Source organism: Capra hircus, chromosome 12 (genome assembly GCF_001704415.2).
Source record: "Capra hircus breed San Clemente chromosome 12, ASM170441v1, whole genome shotgun sequence".
Taxonomy (NCBI): domain Eukaryota; kingdom Metazoa; phylum Chordata; class Mammalia; order Artiodactyla; family Bovidae; genus Capra; species Capra hircus.
In genome coordinates, this window is record NC_030819.1 from 16,512,855 (window position 1) to 16,531,181 (window position 18,327).

At 43.3% G+C, this 18,327-nt stretch overlaps 1 protein-coding gene across 1 annotated transcript in view; it reads left to right on the forward strand.

Moving 5' to 3' along the window:
• The window catches only part of ABCC4 (ATP binding cassette subfamily C member 4), a 188,448-nt gene that overhangs the window by 115,602 nt on the left and 54,519 nt on the right, over positions 1-18,327 (forward strand). The gene's annotated exons all lie outside the window — the stretch shown is intronic.

Sequence of the window (18,327 nt, forward strand, 5' to 3'; positions counted from 1 at the left end):
AGCCTAGCGGGCTGCAGTCCATGGGGTCATAGAATCGGACACCACTTAGTGACTGAACACTGGCACGAATAAATGTATACCAACTTTAGTGGACAGTACTCTGTGGCAGGCTTTGGTAGCCCGGATTACTGAGAGGGTTTGCTGTTCATATTGTTCACTTGTGCAGCGAGGAAAGGTTCAGTTTCTCATCAGGTTTTACTACACCTGCAAATTCTTTGGCCATCTGTAGCCTGTCCTTAGACTAGCTTTGTTGCCTCTCCTTTGAGGCTGTAGAAGATCTGTAGTCTGTCCTTTCTTCTGAAGGAGATCAGAGAATGGAGGAAAGGCAGAGCCTGAGGGCTGGGCTGAGCTGGTGAGAGGGCACTGGGCTGGTTTTGACATCTAAGTTTTTTAGTGGCTGACTTCACCGAGAGGAGACACTTTGAAAGGAGAGCCCGATGCAGACTGAGGTAGCAGAACCATTCGGAGTGGCATCAGGAAAGAGGGGGAGCGGGGATAATGGAGGCAACAGAGAATTCAGCTTTGCTGGTGGATTGTAGAGCAGATCAGAATGAGCGCTAGAGGCGAGGATGTCAGCATGGAGTTTTCCGTCTGGGTTGTTGCCAGCTTCACGCCAGGGGATGCTGTGCCAATTGCGGAAGCACATGTTTGTATAGATGTGATTAACCACTCAGAGGCTTAGAACCAAAATCTTTCCCTTTTAGAACAGCTACCGAGTTGAGAAGTTGGCTACAACCTAAGTGGGGAATCACAATTGAATGTAACCTTTGGACTTTAAATATCTTGAAGCTGCTAGCAAGGAACTTAGAATGACAGGCATGATGAAGTCCTCTTTTCTTTGTTGAGTTTAAACAATTTCCATAGATCTTGCTCTCCATGAGATGGAGGCAGACAGGCACCATATACATGAGACTGTTGTTTCTGGGAGCACATGACCTCATGTAGCGGGAGCAAATGAGGTGCCAGGCAGTCCTTAGACTAGTTTCTTTGTTCAGGCAGTGTTGGGGGAGGGAGCAGCTAGGGACGCAGGGGGCAGGATTCCTGTAGCTGGAGGTATCTCTCTGCCTAGCCATCATGTTTTTGTCACAGGGACAAGTTTCTGTCAGTGTTGCAGCTGCAGTGTAAAGAAGGTGTAGCATTCCTCTTCTTCTGAATTTGACCGATGACTGTCCCTGTGTCCCCAGACCCACCTGTCACATCCTCTTTCATCAGTCCTTGGGGTGGTCAGTGTCAACCTGCCTCAACATTGCCCTCAGTTCTCATAACAAGATTCACATACTATCTCTTCTTTAGTGCCAATCTATAAGCACTATGCATCTTTTTTTTTTAATCCATCTGTTGTGATAAGGGCTCCATACGTATTTCTCAAATCATGCATGGTGTCATCCATACTTGTGTGTTTTCTGCTGGATACATTAGTAATTCTGGAAGAAGCTGTGATTGGCTGTATAGGGCCAAAGATGCTCAGCGTGTGCCAGGAGACCTGAGCAGATTTCAGGAGAGGCTGCTGTTGGATGACAGGACGGTGCAGAGAATGAGTTGGGGCACCCAGGACATGGTACCTGGAAACAAGGGAGGGAATGCTGCCTGTCTGGAGTGGTGTCACTGTGGGCAGGATGAAGGGAGCAGAACCAGGCCAGGCTGGGAAGGCTTTCAACTCTGTCCTGAGATTGGTAGGGTCTGGTTGGTGAGAGGACTGATCATACACCTTTCTGGCTTTCGAAAGGTCTGTCACATTGTGGAACCTCGTAGTGGGGTAGATTGGGAATTTGGGGGCATTCTCATTTCTTAAATGGTGCTTTCCTGCGGGTTCAGTGGCAAAGAATCCACCTGCCAGCGCAGGAGACCTGGGTTCGATCCCTAGGTTGAAAAGATCTGGAGGAGGAAATGGCAACCCACTATGGTATTCTTGCCTGAATATTCATTGGACAGAGGAGCCTGGCGGGCTACAGTCCATGGGTCACAAAGAGTCGAACATGACTCAGCACACACGCTTGTACACACACAGTTCTTTTTTTAAAACTTTCCCAACTCTCTTACTCCTATTTCACACTTAACCACGTGGTTTGTGGTCATTTGATTCTTCGTTTTTAATTTAATTTTATCAGGCACAACCATGGCAAATTCTATATTCTCACTGTTTATTATTGTTCTGAGTGCCTCATAAAGAGGAAAAAAACCAATTTATTTTAGTATCCTTTTAACACAGAAAATTATTGTATAATGAGTAATTTGTAAAATCTGTGCAAACGTCGTTTCAAACTCAAGTGAGATTACTGTATTGCCTGGATTTATTTTTGTAGTTCTAGGTAATGACTGTTGTTTTATACCCTTCCATGATGAGTTATTAAAAAAGTAAATTTTGGTCCCATCTTCTTTCTGGGCCAGTAGTGAAGTTTCTTCTTTTGTAGCTATAGAAGATCAGAAACTCTCCTTTCCCCATGACAGACAGACTTCAGCTTTCTGAAACTTTTGTCATGTCAGAGGGGGGTTTAATCGTACGAAAAGAATAGGACATTTTTCCATAAAAAAAAAAACACTGTTCAGTGGGGGTTTTTTCTCTGCTACCCACACCCCTTGTCCCTGAAAAAAAAAAAACACACGAAACTTTGGTGGTTAATCAGGGTTCCAGATGTTTGTATGTATTTATTTATTTCGATATTTATAGTGTTTGCTGTCAAGCCATTTGCCTCCCTGGGTGCATTCCAGAAATTTTAAAAACATACATGGCAAAGCCACAAAGATCAAAGACCTGTGTCTTAGGAACTCTTTGTAGCACTTTAGGCCTGTCCCCAAGAAGATTTCTGTGAAAGGAGCCACAGAAGAGCTCTTAATGTGCAGGTCACATCTTAAGGAATGTTCTGGATGGGGACCAAGCACCTGGTGAAGAATCCATCCAGAGTAGGGTTCTTCCTCTCTACTCAGTCAGGGGCCTTTGCTTGAAACCTCCCTGCAGCGCACAGCCTTCCGTCGCTCATTAGGACACCTCCTGCCTCTTCTATTTTCACATTTTATCACTGGTCTTTCTGTAATTTCTTCCTTTAAAACAGGGAATAACTGTTTTTCCACCTCCTATGAAAGTATGGGTTTCATTTTCTGTATTACTTTTAAAACACGTAATATCTACCATCTCAGTGGGAAACAACAGGAATTTTGTAGTAACCATACTGCCTTCGTGACTAATACCTCTGAGAGAGAGGGTGCCTTCAGGAGTTGAGACCGGATAGAGAAGCAGCCGAGCTTCCCAGGCGGGGCTAGTGGTAAAGAACCCACCTGCCAGTGCAGGAGACGTGAGATATGGATTCAATCCCTGGGCGGGAAGATCCCCTGGAGGAGGGTATGGCAACTCCCTCCAGTATCCTTGCCTGGAAAATCCCACAGACAGGAGCCTGGTGGGCTCCAGTCCATGCGGTTGCAAAGAGTCGGACACAGACTGAAGTGACTGAGCGCAGGACAGGGAAACTGCAGAGGCAGGAGTCGTAGAACCTTTCTTGTGTTCTGAGTAACAGAGTCTCAGACACTGAAGGCCTTCTTTGAAGTCCTTTTCTGAATGTTTTAAAAGATCATGGATTTAGCTTATGGGGTTATTGATCAATAGATGTTTTCTTGCTTAGGCCTCCTTGCCGCTGATCTCTTCCGGGTGGTAGTTAAGGTGGAAAGAGAAGTGGGAGGATGAGGCAGGCAGTCCTGTGACGTGACAGCCTTGAAAAGAAATCTCTCGTACCTTTATACCTGCTCTGAAGATGCAGCAATCGCTACAGAGCAAACCAGGCAAGGTATAAACTTGACCTTAAAATCAAAGTCTGGGTTTTACCCGTCTGGAAATCTGTGGTGCTTTCCTCACTAGCCCGGGAAGCTTCTGCCAATAGCAGCATGCGGCTTGCCAAGCAGATAAGGTGCTGGCAGGTTGGGCCTCACGCCTCTTGCTCTTGGGCGCTCCGTGTCCCTCCTTACCTTTTCAGGTGTTTGACTCTGCCCTTCCTTTTTCTCTGCAGCATGTCCACCTCCCTTAGGTGAGAGAGTTGAAAGGAACTGCCTTCAAGCGTAGTACGCTTAGCACAAACTGCGTGGAATTCTACATCTTCTCCAGGTTGGCCTGTTTGGAGGGGAACTTTTTCACTTAGGGGCTGGATCTCCTCTTAGAAATCCAGCCTTGTCAACAGTAACTTCAAGAATATAACTTGGCTTAGGTTTCCCACACTGCCAGTTCATGCTGAGTATGCCCTCAGTAACTAGCTGGCTGCTCAATTCAGTTACCCAGCCCTTTTGGTCTGTTTTCAATTTGAGACCTTTCCTGATAATAAAAGCCTTGTTGTTTAGTCACTTCAGTCATGTCCAACTCTTTGAGACCCCCAAGTACTGTAGCCCAGCAGGCTCCTATAGTTCTCCAAGCAAGAATACTGGATCGGGTTGCCATTTCCTTCTCCAGGGAATCTTCCAGACGCATGGATTGAACCTGCATCTCCTACATTGGCAGGCGGATTCTTCACCACCAGAGAAGCCTTAATAATAATAATAATAAAAGCCTTGCTGTCCCTTAAATATTTGTAAAATCATTAGCTTACTTTTTCTATTTAATGAGTTTCACATTAAATTTTGACTGAAAAGTCACAATTTACCAACAGTTTATAAAATCCTTTGTTTCAGTTTTGCGAAATGTATTTTGAAGCCCAGGATGAAATTTAGCTACAGATGCTTTCATAGTTAGTGTTCTTTCACCCATGGGAACTGGTGGTTTTGTTTTTCAACAGAATTTTCATATTTTATGTATGTGAGACCTGTAATGGCTTCAGATTGCTGTTTACTATTAGATCTCCACAATTGCATGCTGTAGGTATGGGTAGTTTTATGCCTAATGACCAAAAATAACTGTCAAAATATTTTCTCTTTCTAATTGAATGCTGGCAACATCTTGATTTTTCCAACAAGAGTTATGAGTATTATTAGAACTTTATCTTATCCTGAATGATAAGAGTTCAGGGGAGAAACTTTTGTGTTGAGTTTGTGGAATTCTATTCCCATGCTCCTCATTTAATTTTCTTTGGTTCTGACATCATTGTTCCCTTTTACTTTGTCTAAGGGTCTATATTAAATGTCATGTGAGCAAAATAGAAACCTTTTAAAATGTTTAGAACGATGTCTGCTAAGTCATCGTCTGCTAAGTCATCATGTCTGCCAAGTTCTCCTGAGGCTTATTCAGAGTTTTTCAGTTTTTGCATAAGGGGAAAGATATTGACAGTTGTGTTTATGTGTGGTATCCAGAGTTTAGAAACAAGCAGACCTGTATTCTGAAAGAGAGGCCCCACAGTCCAGGAGTCTTCCCTGCGTGGCATTCTCTTCTGCTTTTGTAGCTTCCTTTTTGGTCCCTTCCTTCAACTCCCCCGAAACGTTTTTTTTCGAGGGTCCTTTATTCCTGCCCACCAAGTTTCAAGGCTCCTTTCCATCATATAATTGGATCTCCGGTTATCCTTCCTTTAATATAAGTTCTTAGATGCTCACTTCTAGCATATCCTGTGGGATTTTTTTTCTTCTTTAAACTCCAGGCTCTCCCATCCTTGCCACCCTTGATCTAATGATGCATCTTTTGTTATTCTTGTTGTTCTTCAGTTTATAAATCGCCTCTGACTCTCTGCTACACTGTGGACTGTAGCTCGCCAGGCTCCTCTGTCCTCTCCCCCTCATCTCCCAGAGTTTGTTCAAATTCATGTGCATTCTGTCAGTGATGCTATTAACCGTCTCATCCTCTGCTGCCGCCTTCTCCTTTTGCCTTCAGTCTTTCCCAACATCAGAATCTTTTCCAGTGAGTTGTCTCTTCACATCAGGTGGCCAGAGTATTGGAGTTTCAGTGATAGTCCTTCCAGTGAATATTCAGGATTGATTTCCTTTAGGATTGGCTGGTTTGATCTCCTTACAGTCCCAGGATATATCTACCTTTGCTTTTAATTCCAAGAGTAACATGCCCTGAAAGGACAGGGAATGTAAACACTCACTGTCATCTTCCATTTAGATCCACTTTGGATTTATTTTGGTGTTTGCCCCCTTAGCCTTCTGTTCTTTTTATAACCTCCTTTACCTTCTTTCTGAATATTGAGCTTTAAACCAACTTTTTCACTTTCATCAAGAGGCTTTTGAGTTCGCCTTCACGTTCTGCCATAAGGGTGGTGTAATCTGCATATCTGAGGTTATTGATATTTCTCCTGGCAATCTTGATTCCAGCTTGTGCTTCTTCCAGCCCAGCGTTTCTCATGATGTACTCTGCATATAAGTTAAATAAGCAGGGTGACAATATGCAGCCTTGACGTACTCCTTTTCCTATTTGGTACCAGTCTGTTGTTCCATGTCCAGTTCTAACTGTTGCTTCCTGACCTGCATATAGCTGGGGAAACAGTGAAAACAGTGTCAGACCTTATTTTTGGGGGCTCCAAAATCACTGCAGATGGTGATTGCAGGTATGAAGTTAAAAGATGCTTTATTCCTTGGAAGGAAAGTTATGACCAACCTAGATAGCATATTCAAAAGCAGAGACCTTACTTTGTCAACAAAGGTCCATCTAGTCAAGGCTATGGCTTTTCCAGTAGTCATGTATGGAGGTGAGAGCTGGACTGTAAAGAAAGCTGAGCGCTGAAGAATTGATGCTTTTGAACTGTGGTGTTGGAGAAGACTCTTGAGCGTCCCTTGGACTGCAAGGAGATCCAACCAGTCCATTCTAAAGGAGATCCGTCCTGGGTGTTCTTTGGAAGGACTGATGCTGAAGCTGAAACTCCGATACTTTGGCCAACTCATGCTAAGAGTTGACTCATTGGAAAAGACTCTGATGCTGTGAGGGATTGGGGGCAGGAGAAGAAGGGGACGACAGGATGAGAAGGCTGGATGGCATCACTGACTCAATGGACATGAGTTTGAGTAAACTCAGAGTTGGTGATGAGCAGGGAGGCCTGGCGTGCTGTAGTCCATGGGGTTTCAAAGAGTCGGACATGACTGAGCGACTGAACTGACTGACTTTCTTGAGTAAATCGTAGGAGGTGGATTGGGATATCATTCCTCTGTGGCAGCAAGCCTGCGTCCCACCCCCCAAAACAGCTGGACAACAGGTCCCTGGAAAGAGGGTGCCCTGGTGGGTCAAGTGCAGGTTTCCTTGTCGCTAGTCTCCTCCTTTTAATCCAACACTTGAAAATTAGATAAAATGCAAAACGTGTTTAGATTTATTCACAGTTTTGTGGGGGCTTCCCTCGTGGCTCAGAAGGTAAAGAACCTACTGCAGTGCAGGGTTCAATCCCTAGGTTGGAAAGATCCTCTGGAGAAGGGAATGGCTGTGCACTCCAGTATTCTTGTCTGGACAATCCCTCGAACAGAAGAGCCTGGTGGGCTATAGTCCACAGGGTCACAAAAGAGTCAGACATGATTGAGCAACTAAGACTTTCACTTTTAACAGTTTTGTTAAAACCCTCCTGACAGACTTTGTATAAGAAGTCTCTTTAAGTAGTACATTAATTTAGGTGGCAAGTACCCCACCTGAATGTTATATGCTGACAGTTTAGATGAATGGATATTATAATCTCAGCACATTTCTGCCCTATGATAATGTGTCTGTTTGCAAGAGTCTACAAACGTGGTAATATTTCATCAGTTTGGGGCACAGAATAAGAAGAAGAAAAATGGCATAGTTTCTTATTTGTATTTATAGGATGCCTATATGAAGCTGAAAATGCTGCCTGGAAGGTTACATGGCTAAATACACACGAAGAAAGATAAGCCTGCAGACTTTTATTCTTGGCACGGGGTAGTGGGGAGACAGGGTCCAGACCAGTAACTGTCAGCTGTGTTGGAGGGACATTCTCCACGGTGACCAAATATTTTTTAACCTTCAACTCACCATTTCCTTGAGGAATGTAGCATATTTTTAAGGACTTTATTGATTTGATGATTGGGTTACAATGTACTTTCTTTAGTGCTGGACCGTTTCTCTCCTGTCAGCACTTTAATACGGATAGATCTACTTTTTTGGGCACCACGTTGAAAGGCTGTAAAATTGCTTATATTTGCAGGAAAATTTGTTTTCCTATGGTATGCTATATTTATATGCAGACGTAGTGTGACCTTCCCCCCTCACACCCCTGTTACAAAATCATTATCTGTTGTAGTTTACGTGAGAAATAAACACATGAAGGGCTGTTACTGCTGTGTCCCGTTAAAGCAACATAAATAAAAATGTGGGTTTTATGTCTGAGGGATCATGAAAATATATTTAATAATTATAAGTCAAATTTTTAATGCTTTAATCACTTATGCTTTACTAATGTGTTACAACTTTGCAATTGTGGACTCACTTATGTATTTTTTGAAATAGTAAGCATGCAGTATATCCTTCCTTCATTGTAATGGTGTCGAAGTGAATTTGATATTTTATTTGCAGTGAGACCCAGTAAAAGTGCATCTATATTTTGTTTGTATCACTCAATTTATGAGCAGAATTAGAATATAATCTGCTAATAAGTTTTACATGAAATTTCTAAAGATTCTTATGAAAAACAATATCACATGTATTTATCTTTGGTCAGTCGTCATAAATTCAGTCTGGAGGTTCAGATAATATACATATGTGTGTGTGTATATATAAGTTCAGTTCAGTCGCTCAGTCATGTCCGACTCTGTGCAACCCCATGAATCGCAGCACGCGAGGCCTCCCTGTCCATCACCAACTCCCGGAGTTCACTCAGATTCTGGTCCATCGAGTCAGTGATGCCATCCAGCCATCTCATCCTCTGTCGTCCCCTTCTCCTCCTGCCCCCAATCCCTCCCAGCATCAGAGTCTTTTCCAATGAGTCAACTCTTCGCATGAGGTGGCCAAAGTACTGGAGTTTCAGCTTTAGCGTCATTCCTTCCAAAGAAATCCCAGGGCTCACCTCCTTCAGAATGGACTGGTTGGATCTCCTTGCAGTCCAAGGGACTCTCAAGAGTCTTCTCCAACACCACACTTCAAAAGCATCAATTCTTCGGCACTCAGCCTTCTTCACAGTCCAACTCTCACATCCATACATGACCAGAGGAAATACCATAGCCTTGACTAGATGAACCTCAGTCAGCAAAGTAATGTCTCTGCTTTTGTATATGCTATCTAGGTTGGTCATAACTTTTCTTCCAAGGAGTAAGCGTCTTTTATTTTCATGGCTGCAGTCACCATCTGCAGTGATTTTGGAGCCCCCCAAAATAAAGTTTGACACTGTTTCCACAGTTTCCGTATCTTATTTGCCATGAAGTGATGGGACTGGATGCCATGATCTTCGTTTTCTGAATGTTGAGCTTTAAGCCAACTTTTTCATTCTCTTTCACTGTCATCAAGAGGCTTTTGAGTTCCTCTTCACTTTCTGCCATAAGGGTGGTGTCATCTGCATATCTGAGATTATTGATATTTCTCCCAGCAGTCTTGATTCCAGCTTGTGTTTCTTCCAGTCCAGCGTTTTTCATGATGTACTCTGCATAGAAGTTAAATGGGTGACAATATGCAGTCCTGATGGACTCCTTTTCCTATTGGAACCAGTCTGTTGTTCCATGTCCAGTTCTAACTGTTGCTTCTTGATTTCTCAAGAGATCTCAAGAGGCAGGTTAGGTGGTCTGGTATTCCCATCTCTTTCAGAATTTTCCACAGTTTCTTGTGATCCACACAGTCAAAGGCGTTGGCATAGTCAATAAAGCAGAAATAGATGTTTTTCTGGAACTCTCTTGCTGTCTCCACGATCCAGCAGATGTTGGCAATTTGATCTCTGGTTCTTCTGCCTTTTCTAAAATCAGCTTGAACATCAGGAAGTTCACGGTTCACTATTGCTGAAGCCTGGCTTGGAGAATTTTGAGCATTACTTTACTAGCATGTGAGATGAGTGCAATTGTGTGGTAGTTTGAGCAATATTTGGTATTGCCTTTCTTTGGGATTGGAATGAAAACTGACCTTTTCCAGTCCTGTGGCCACTGCTGAGTTTTCCAAATGTGCTGGCATATTGAGTGCAGCACTTTCACAGCATCATCTTTCAGGATTTGAAATAGCTTAACTGGAATTCCATCACCTCCACTAGCTTTGTTCGTGGTGATGCTTCCTAAGGCCCACTTGACTTCACATTCCAGGATGTCTGGCTCTAGATGAGTGATCGCACCATTGTGATTATCTGGGTCGTGAAGATCTTTTCTGTACAGTTCTTCTGTGTATTCTTGCCAACTTTTCTTAATATCTTCTTCTTTTAGGTCCATACCGTTTCTGTCCTTTATTGAGTCCATCTTTGCATGAAATGTTCCCTTGGTGTCTCTAATTTTCTTGAAGAGAGCTCTAGTCTTTCCCATTCTATTGTTTTCCTCTATTTCTTTAAGCTTTCTTATCTCTTCTTGCTATTGTTTGGAACTCTGCATTCAGATGCTTATATCTTTACTTTTCTCCTTTGTTTTTTGCCTCTCTTCTTTTCTCAGCTATTTGTAAGGCCTCCCCAGACAGCCATTTTGCTTTTTTGCATTTCTTTTCCATGGGGATCATCTTGATCCCTATATGTATATATAAAATCTTTCAAAATAGTTTTTATGAGACTTTACTTCCCCTTCTAAGAATACTATCTAGTACATATTTTGTTATTAAATAAAAATAGAATTAATTTTATTCATTCAGTTTCAAAATTTTTTTTTAATTATTTTTGTTTGCACTGATCTTTGTTGCTACACATGGGCTTTCTCTAATTGCGATATGCAGGCTTGTCATTGAGGTATCTTCTCTTGTGGAGCTTGATCTGAGGGACACGGCCTCAGTAATTGTGGTGCATGGGCTTTGTTGTTGCATAGCATGTGGGTTCTTCCTGGACCTGGGATTGAATCCATGTCCCCTGCATTGACAGGCGGATGCTTAACCACTGGACCACCAGGGAAGTCCCACTTATTTTTAAAGCATAATAAAATATTTAATAAAGCTGCCCTAAGAACCCTTCTCTAAAGAGGCAAGTAGAATTTACAGCATTATAAAAGCCCTTTTCAACCCACTTTCAATTAATTTTGAAGGGCAAAAATTATGCATTTAATAAATAGCAGCGTTACTTAAATGCTTATAGTGCTAGTGTAGGCAAAACCCCCAGCAAACATGGAGCAATGTCCATTTCTTTGATAGTTTCTCCATGGGAAGGATCTTGCAGAAAGGTAATAGCGTCCACCTAAGAAACCCTAGGAAAAGTCAAACTTAAAATGGCTCTCTGAGTTTAATGAGTGGTTGTGTGCTGAAGGGCCAAGTAATTTAAAGGATGCAAATTGATAAGGTAAGTGCAGAAAACCGCAAATATTCTTCCTGGATAGTTATATGTATCCAGAGGTTTGTTTTTTGGTATTTTTTGGTGGCAGTATGATGCCAAAGGAGAAAAAGATCATAGCTTGCTTTTGCTTACTGGAAGGTAGGGTCTCGTAGTCCTTTCCTTGCTTAGAGTGAACAGACATCTTCAGAACTTGGTCAGCTGTCCAGCTGTTTTCCATTGGGAAGAAGGGAGTTGCCTCTCCTTGGTATTGAGCACAGAACCGAAGGAAGACTCACAGATGCCCTGCTGCCCAGGAGCAGCCCAGCACATCCAGAAGCATGCAAATTGAGCTGCCTGCTAAGTGGAGAAGGAAAGAATATCATGCACAGGCAGTTGATGTCTTTTTATGGGAGAACAAAAGAGTTTCGATTCTTTCACTTGGAGTTCAGCCTGGCCATTGTGTGGCAGAGGAGGCTTAATGAATCATTGTTTAACTAAGATCCTGCCAAGTGTTTGACCATTAAATAGCCTGCATGTGTATAGAGTTCTTCTCTGACAGACTCTTATTTGACTGTGATTAATTGGCATTGAATTGGTATTTAATTACCTCCCCAGAAATCTAAGAATAGTTTGTGTTCTGATTAAGTTATTTGATGTATAAACCTTCTTGGCGCTGGGAAGTCGGCTCTGTCCTTGCTGTGTACCTGTTTCAGTGCTGACGGGCGACCTCTGGTTGCTCAAAGCCGAGGGACTGTCTCAAAGTATCAAAACCCAATATGAATTGGAATTTCAGTTTCTCTTTCAATGTGCAAAAGTTTTAGGAATCAAAATACAGCATGTAAAGGTTTTCTTTTATGTTGAAGTTCTTTTTTAAGATATCCATTAAGTTCATGGTTTAAGAATCCCCATATTCAAATTCATTTGTATATTTTATGCAAATGTATCAGTTTCCTCACTGCATAATGTGTTACTGAGTACGTGCACCTGAGATGTCCAAGGGGAGAGATCCCACCTACTGGACACACCAAAAGTGAAAGGACTCTTTGCTACCCAATGGACTGTAGCCTTCCAGGCTCCTTTGTCCATGGGGATTCTGCAGGCTAGAATACTGTAATGGGATGCCATGCTCTCCTCCAGGGATCGAACCCAGGTCTCCCTTGTTGCAAGCAGATTCTTTACTACCTGAGCTTCCAGGGAAGCCTGATGAAGAGACACTAGGGCCCAATTCTGGTTCAGGTGTCACTGTCCTTAGAGAATAGATGATAGTTGAACCAGTGGGAAGTGACCGTTCTGGGGAATAGTGTTCCAAATATAAGGGGGGCAGGTGTAAGCTACAGGAATGAAGAGAGGTATTAGAAAATAGTTATATCCCAGAAACCAGCACCTAGGATGATTTTTCTTTTAAAAAAAGTCATTACAGGGATTAGCTGCCACAGAAGAAGTCAAGATGAATGACGATGGAGGGAAAGACACTGGTTTTAGAAACCAGATGATATGTGTAAAGAGGGTGGCAGCTGGACTGGAAGAAGGGTTTGCGGGATATTTGAATAGCCCACAATTTAATGTGAGGAATGTTTGACCAAGAGGGAATGTGTCTCCTATGCTCCCTCCCACCCCATTTTCTTCTTTGGCCTCTACACGACTAGCAGGATCTTAGTTCCCTGAGTAAGGATTGAACCTGTGCCCTTGGCTGTGAAAGCCTAGAGTTCTAACCAGTAGACCACCAGAGAATTCCCATCCACAGTACACTATGTAGAATTATAACTTTTTGAGCAGTGTTTCCACTTCTTACAGCTTCTATCTAATTTTTAAAGGAAGGAATACAGTAGTGAAAATGATTTTTCTCTTTCCCCTCTTTCTTAAAAAGAAAATTGAAGTGCAGTTGATGTACAATGTTGTATTAGTTTTAGATGTATAGCAACGTGATCAGTTATTCATATATATGTATATCCGTAGCTTTCCAGATTCTTTTCCATTACAGGATATCAAATGTAGCTCCCTCTGCTATACAGTAGTTCTTTGTTGTGTATTTTCTATATAGTATGCATCTGTTAATCCCAAACTCCTAGTCTATCCCTTTCCCCCTTCCCTGTGGTAACCATAAGGTTATCTTCTGTATAGGTCTGTGGGTCTACTTCTTTTTTATAAATAAGTTTATTTGTATAATTTTTTAATCCCCTTGTTTTTAACAGTGTTCTTCATTTGTGTGTTTCATTTTCCTCCCCAACAAAGGCCCATGCTCTCACACTTAATACAACCCAACCACATTTGTGTAACAACTGTTGGGGGTTCCCAGAAATTAAAATGTTGCACTGGAGATAGACTAAGATCAGAGTTGGGTGTTGGATGATGCCACTCCAGCTCACCTTCAGTCACTTTACATGCGGTGGGTTGTGGGAGGAACCATTGTCTTCAAGTTTAGTCACGTCCTCACACCAAATGTTTTGCTGACCCATTTCTGAGCAGTACAAGTTCTTGTATGCATATTGGAGAGGGAAGGGTTGATTTTGCATTCTGGATGGCAACTTCCTGATACTTGGCTTGAAGAAGTGGGATGTCCCTGCTTGGATGACTTTATTAACCGATCTTTTGACCTTTGTTTCTGTGGGTGCACGTTTCCTAGGCGAGACTGCTCTGTGTTTTAACTCCCCAGTTCTCATTCTTCAGGAAGTATGAGAGCAAAACTGTGCATTTTCTCCTGAAATATGGTCAAGGTGCAGTGTGCCAGGAAAAAAGACCTTAGAGGCAAAGTGGTGTGTTTCTGTGATTGGAGGAGTCCTGTGATGCGTGCTGTCCTGTCCCCTCAGAATTAACATTTCTGAATTGTCTACACCCCGCTTTGGCCACCCCACGTCCTGTGGTTCATGGTTTATGTATCTATGTATGTATGTATGTGAAAGTTGCTCAATCGTGTCCGACTCGGCAAGCACATGGACTACAGCCTGCCAGGCTCCTCTATTTGTTCGTTTTTCCAGGCAAGAATACTAGAGTGCATTGTCATTTCCTCCCAAGGGGATCTTCCCGACCCAGGGATCAAACCCGGGTCTCCTACATTGCAGGCAAACTCTTTACTATCTAAGCTACCAGGGAAGCCCAGTTAATGGTTGAAGAATCCCCAGAAATCATGAAAGCTGTAGGCATTTTCCAGTGGGTATGCTCCATTGTTTTTATCAGGCTCACAGTGTTTCAGAGCCATCATCTTTTTACTGTCTATTGCTGTGCACTAGTCTGTCAGTTCTGACCTTCTATGAGCCGTGAGCCAGACTCCTCACCTGACATGTGCACAAAATCCAGGGGCAAAGAAACTAGCCTGATCTTGCTTCCTGACCTCTTTTCTCCCCACCGTGCTTCAGTTCAGTTCAGGTGCTCAGTCGTGTCCGACTCTGCGACCCCATGAATCGCAGCACGCCAGGCCGCCCTGTCCATCACCAACTCCCGGAGTTCACTTCGACTCACGTCCATCGAGTCAGTGATGCCATCCAGCCATCTCATCCTCTGTCGTCCCCTTCTCCTCTTGCCCCCAATCCCTCCCAGCATCAGAGTCTTTTCTAATGAGTCAACTCTTCGCATGAGGTGGCCAAAGTACTGGAGTTTCAGCTTTAGCATCGTTCCTTCCAAAGAAATTCCAGGGCTGATCTCCTTGAGAATGGACTGGTTGGATCTCCTTGCAGTCCAAGGGACTCTCAAGAGTCTTCTCCAATACCACAGTTCAAAAGCATCAATTCTTCGGCACTCAGCCTTCTTCACAGTCTAAGTCTCACATCCATACATGACCAGAGGAAAAACCATATCCTTGACTAGACGGACCTTAGTCAGCAAAGTATTGTCTCTGCTTTTGAATATGCTATCTCGGTTGGTCATAACTTTTCTTCCAAGGATTAAGCATCTTTTAATTTCATGGCTGCAGTCACCATCTGCAGTGGTTGCTTAGGCAATGTAAAAAACATTTTACATCTACTTACTGTAGAAGAAGATTCATGGCGACTGCAACAGGTGGTTCCTGGGGCAATATGTGAAGTGTATCCACTCCTTCAAGGTCAGTGCCCTGCCATAGTTAACATTAGGTGATGGGACTTGTCCTGTGTCACAGGATAGCATGAGGCTTGGAGAGGGTTCTCAAGCCCTGAATTTTCGTAATCAGTTATGCTTTTGTTAGACTGTCTGGTTCGTTCATTCTTTCATGCGTTTATTCACTTCTTAATGCATTCATTGAATCTTCAGTAACTGTGCAGTTTAATTTAGAGGTGGAGATATTAACCATTAATTATGGTTAGCCAGGAGAATTCGAAGGACCTCGTCTGTTTTAATGTTCAAAGCATTCAGCAGCCAGTGGAGCAAGTATTAGCCAGTCAGAAGGGGCCGGGCTGTCAGAGGCCAGTTTGGCTTTCACCATTCATACTAGCTTAACACCAGCCCTGCCTGTAATTTTATTGACTCATTCTTTTTTTTTTTTTTTCAATTTATTTATTTTTAACTGCAGGATAATTGCTTTACAATGTTGTGTTCCTTTCCATTATACATCAACATGAATCAGCCATTCTTATTAGTAGATACTTAATAGAGTTTTTAGATGTGTCTGCTAAAATAGCTCTATGTCGTAGATGTGATGACATGAATTTTCTCAGTCTCTGCAACTCTGGATGCAAGTCTTGACCTGTTTTATAACTGAATGTCAGTGAGTTAATTTCCTTCTGCGTCTAAGCCTAAGCTGCCTCTTCTGTAAAATGGGGACAACATCACTCTCAAGAGTTCTGATGAGATGATTCATCCGTGGTTTCTGGCACTTTTTGGTGCTCATCTGGTGGTGGTGGTGGTATTCTAGAAACCAAGCAAGGGTGACCAGCAGGCACGATATCAAGGGAAAAATGCCACCCAAGCTCTGGTGTGTACCACAGGCATGCTGATGAGTCTGTGCAGGGTTTGTCTGTGAGAACAGTGGCCGAGATAGAATTGGTCCTCAGCCGCCTTCTGGGAGCGCTCAGACTCACTCGCCTGAGTCACTCGTGTAAGTTGCTCCTCCATCCTCTCTGCACCCAGCCTTCTCCTCAGGACGTCCTTCTCACAACCACGGCTTTGAAAAGAGAAGTTGGGCTTCTTTTTGACTAAAGGGAATTTCTCAGCGGAGGCCCCCTAACACTGGACTCGTCCTCCACTCCTGTTCACACTCAGCTCTCTCCTATCTTAGCACTCCTAAGGGCGTGCCCCTTCCATCAAAGAGGCAAATATTTGCCCTTTCTCACCCCTCAGTCCGCACACATGTCATTCCTCCCACCTGGACAAACTCCACTCTCCATCAATCCAGCGCCTGCCCTCCCCCCATGCACTCAGGCTGTGTTTCCTCCATGAAAAGTTGTTAGCCTAACCCTGCAGTCACCCGCTCTGGTGTCACCAGCTGCAGCTGTGACTCCATCCTTGCTGCCTGTCCTCTGCTTGCTCCCGCTGTCCTGCATCCCTCTAACTGCTGTGTCCCCTCCTGTGTATCCCACGAGCTTGCACAGCATTAGACGACAAAGTGCCCCCACAGACACCAAACAAAAAGCTGGGTCATGTTTTTAAATCCAGATAGCAAACTCTCTTGTTTCCAGATTGTGCCAACATTAAAAAGTTGTGTTTTTCCGATGAAGAAGTCATAAAATTTAAGCTATATCTTTAACTTTTTTTTTTTTTAAATGTGTATATTCCTGAGGTTGGGTTTGCTACTTTGAGAAGTTTAAAAATGACAAGGTGGGCCACAAAACAGGTGAGAATGTGTGGGAAAATTGCCCATCTGATGTTAATGGTCCTAAAGCAGAACTGATGGAGAGCCGATTGAAGTGAGGCCTGGGAAAGAACAGGAAGGGCTGCTTGGAGGAAGTGCAGACCCTCTAGCTCCCCCAGCACTCCTGAATCAGAGTCTGCATTTTACCAAGCGGGCCCTCCTGCAGCACCCGGTGGGCTTTGCCAGGTGACATGATGTCTCACCTTGGTGGTTGGGCAACTGTTAACTCACCCGGCGTTGTGACTTAATTCTTTCACCAGCACGAGGCCATTTAATCCTGAGACTCGCCTTCTAAAGAAGGGAAGTTATTTCTGGAGCATAGAAAGGTATCCTGAAAAAACAGTTTCTGGGTCTGTATTTCCTAAGGGTGAGATAGGAAAGTTGAGGCCTAGCCTGTGTAGGTCTGGCGTGGCCAAGCACAGCAGCCTCCAGCTACTGGTGTGGGCACACCTGCGCTTCCTGTGAGCCAGGCTCCTTGAGGAGGATAGCAGAGCAGGCTCATCCCAGCAGTGGAAAGCCGGCCCCAGCTCATTCACCGTCCAGCTGTGGCTGGTGTGAATGGCCTCAGGAGAAAGTCACCTGTGACTGAGGTCAGGAAGTGTAGGTAGAGGTCCCTCATCTTACCTACAGGCTGGCTTCTTGGAGTCTTCATTACAAAGGAAATTCAGGGGCATAAAGAAACGCACTTTTCTCGAGCTACTATCTGAGAATAGGCTCTGCGTGTGTGTGTGTGTGCACATGGATACCTCTCTCTGTACGTCGTGTGTGAGTGTGCAAGTGCATGTATGTGTATACATGCATACCTCTGTGTATAACTTCAATTTCTTTGACTGTAATCGTTAAAAAGACCAGAAATTCTTTCTCTTCCAATCCTGCAGCCTTTAGGATATCCTGTTTGGGTGGATTTTGAGAGGGGAAATAGAAGCAATGATAAGACATGATCATTAGTTACCAAGTAATATTTCTGTTTTCTGCCTCCATCCCTCTGGTCTTCTTGGATGCTGAAGCGTGAGCTGTGTGTTTGCCACATCTGGTACACCTCTGAAAGCAACAGCTTATCACCCCTATAGTAAATGCTCAGCTTGAAATTGAAAGAACCCCAAATTTCCCAAAATGTAAGGTGCTTTTGCACCATCCTGGAGGCTAAAAAGTTGAGGACAGGTTGTAATTACTGTTTTAAAAAAACAGTATCACTTAGCAAAATTAATTCTGGTAGCATAGTTAATGTAACAATTAGGATTATTAGTTTTTATGTATTTTGTAATTTACCAAGCTAGCACTTGAATCCTTAAATAGTATGAACAGAAAAGGAGGGAA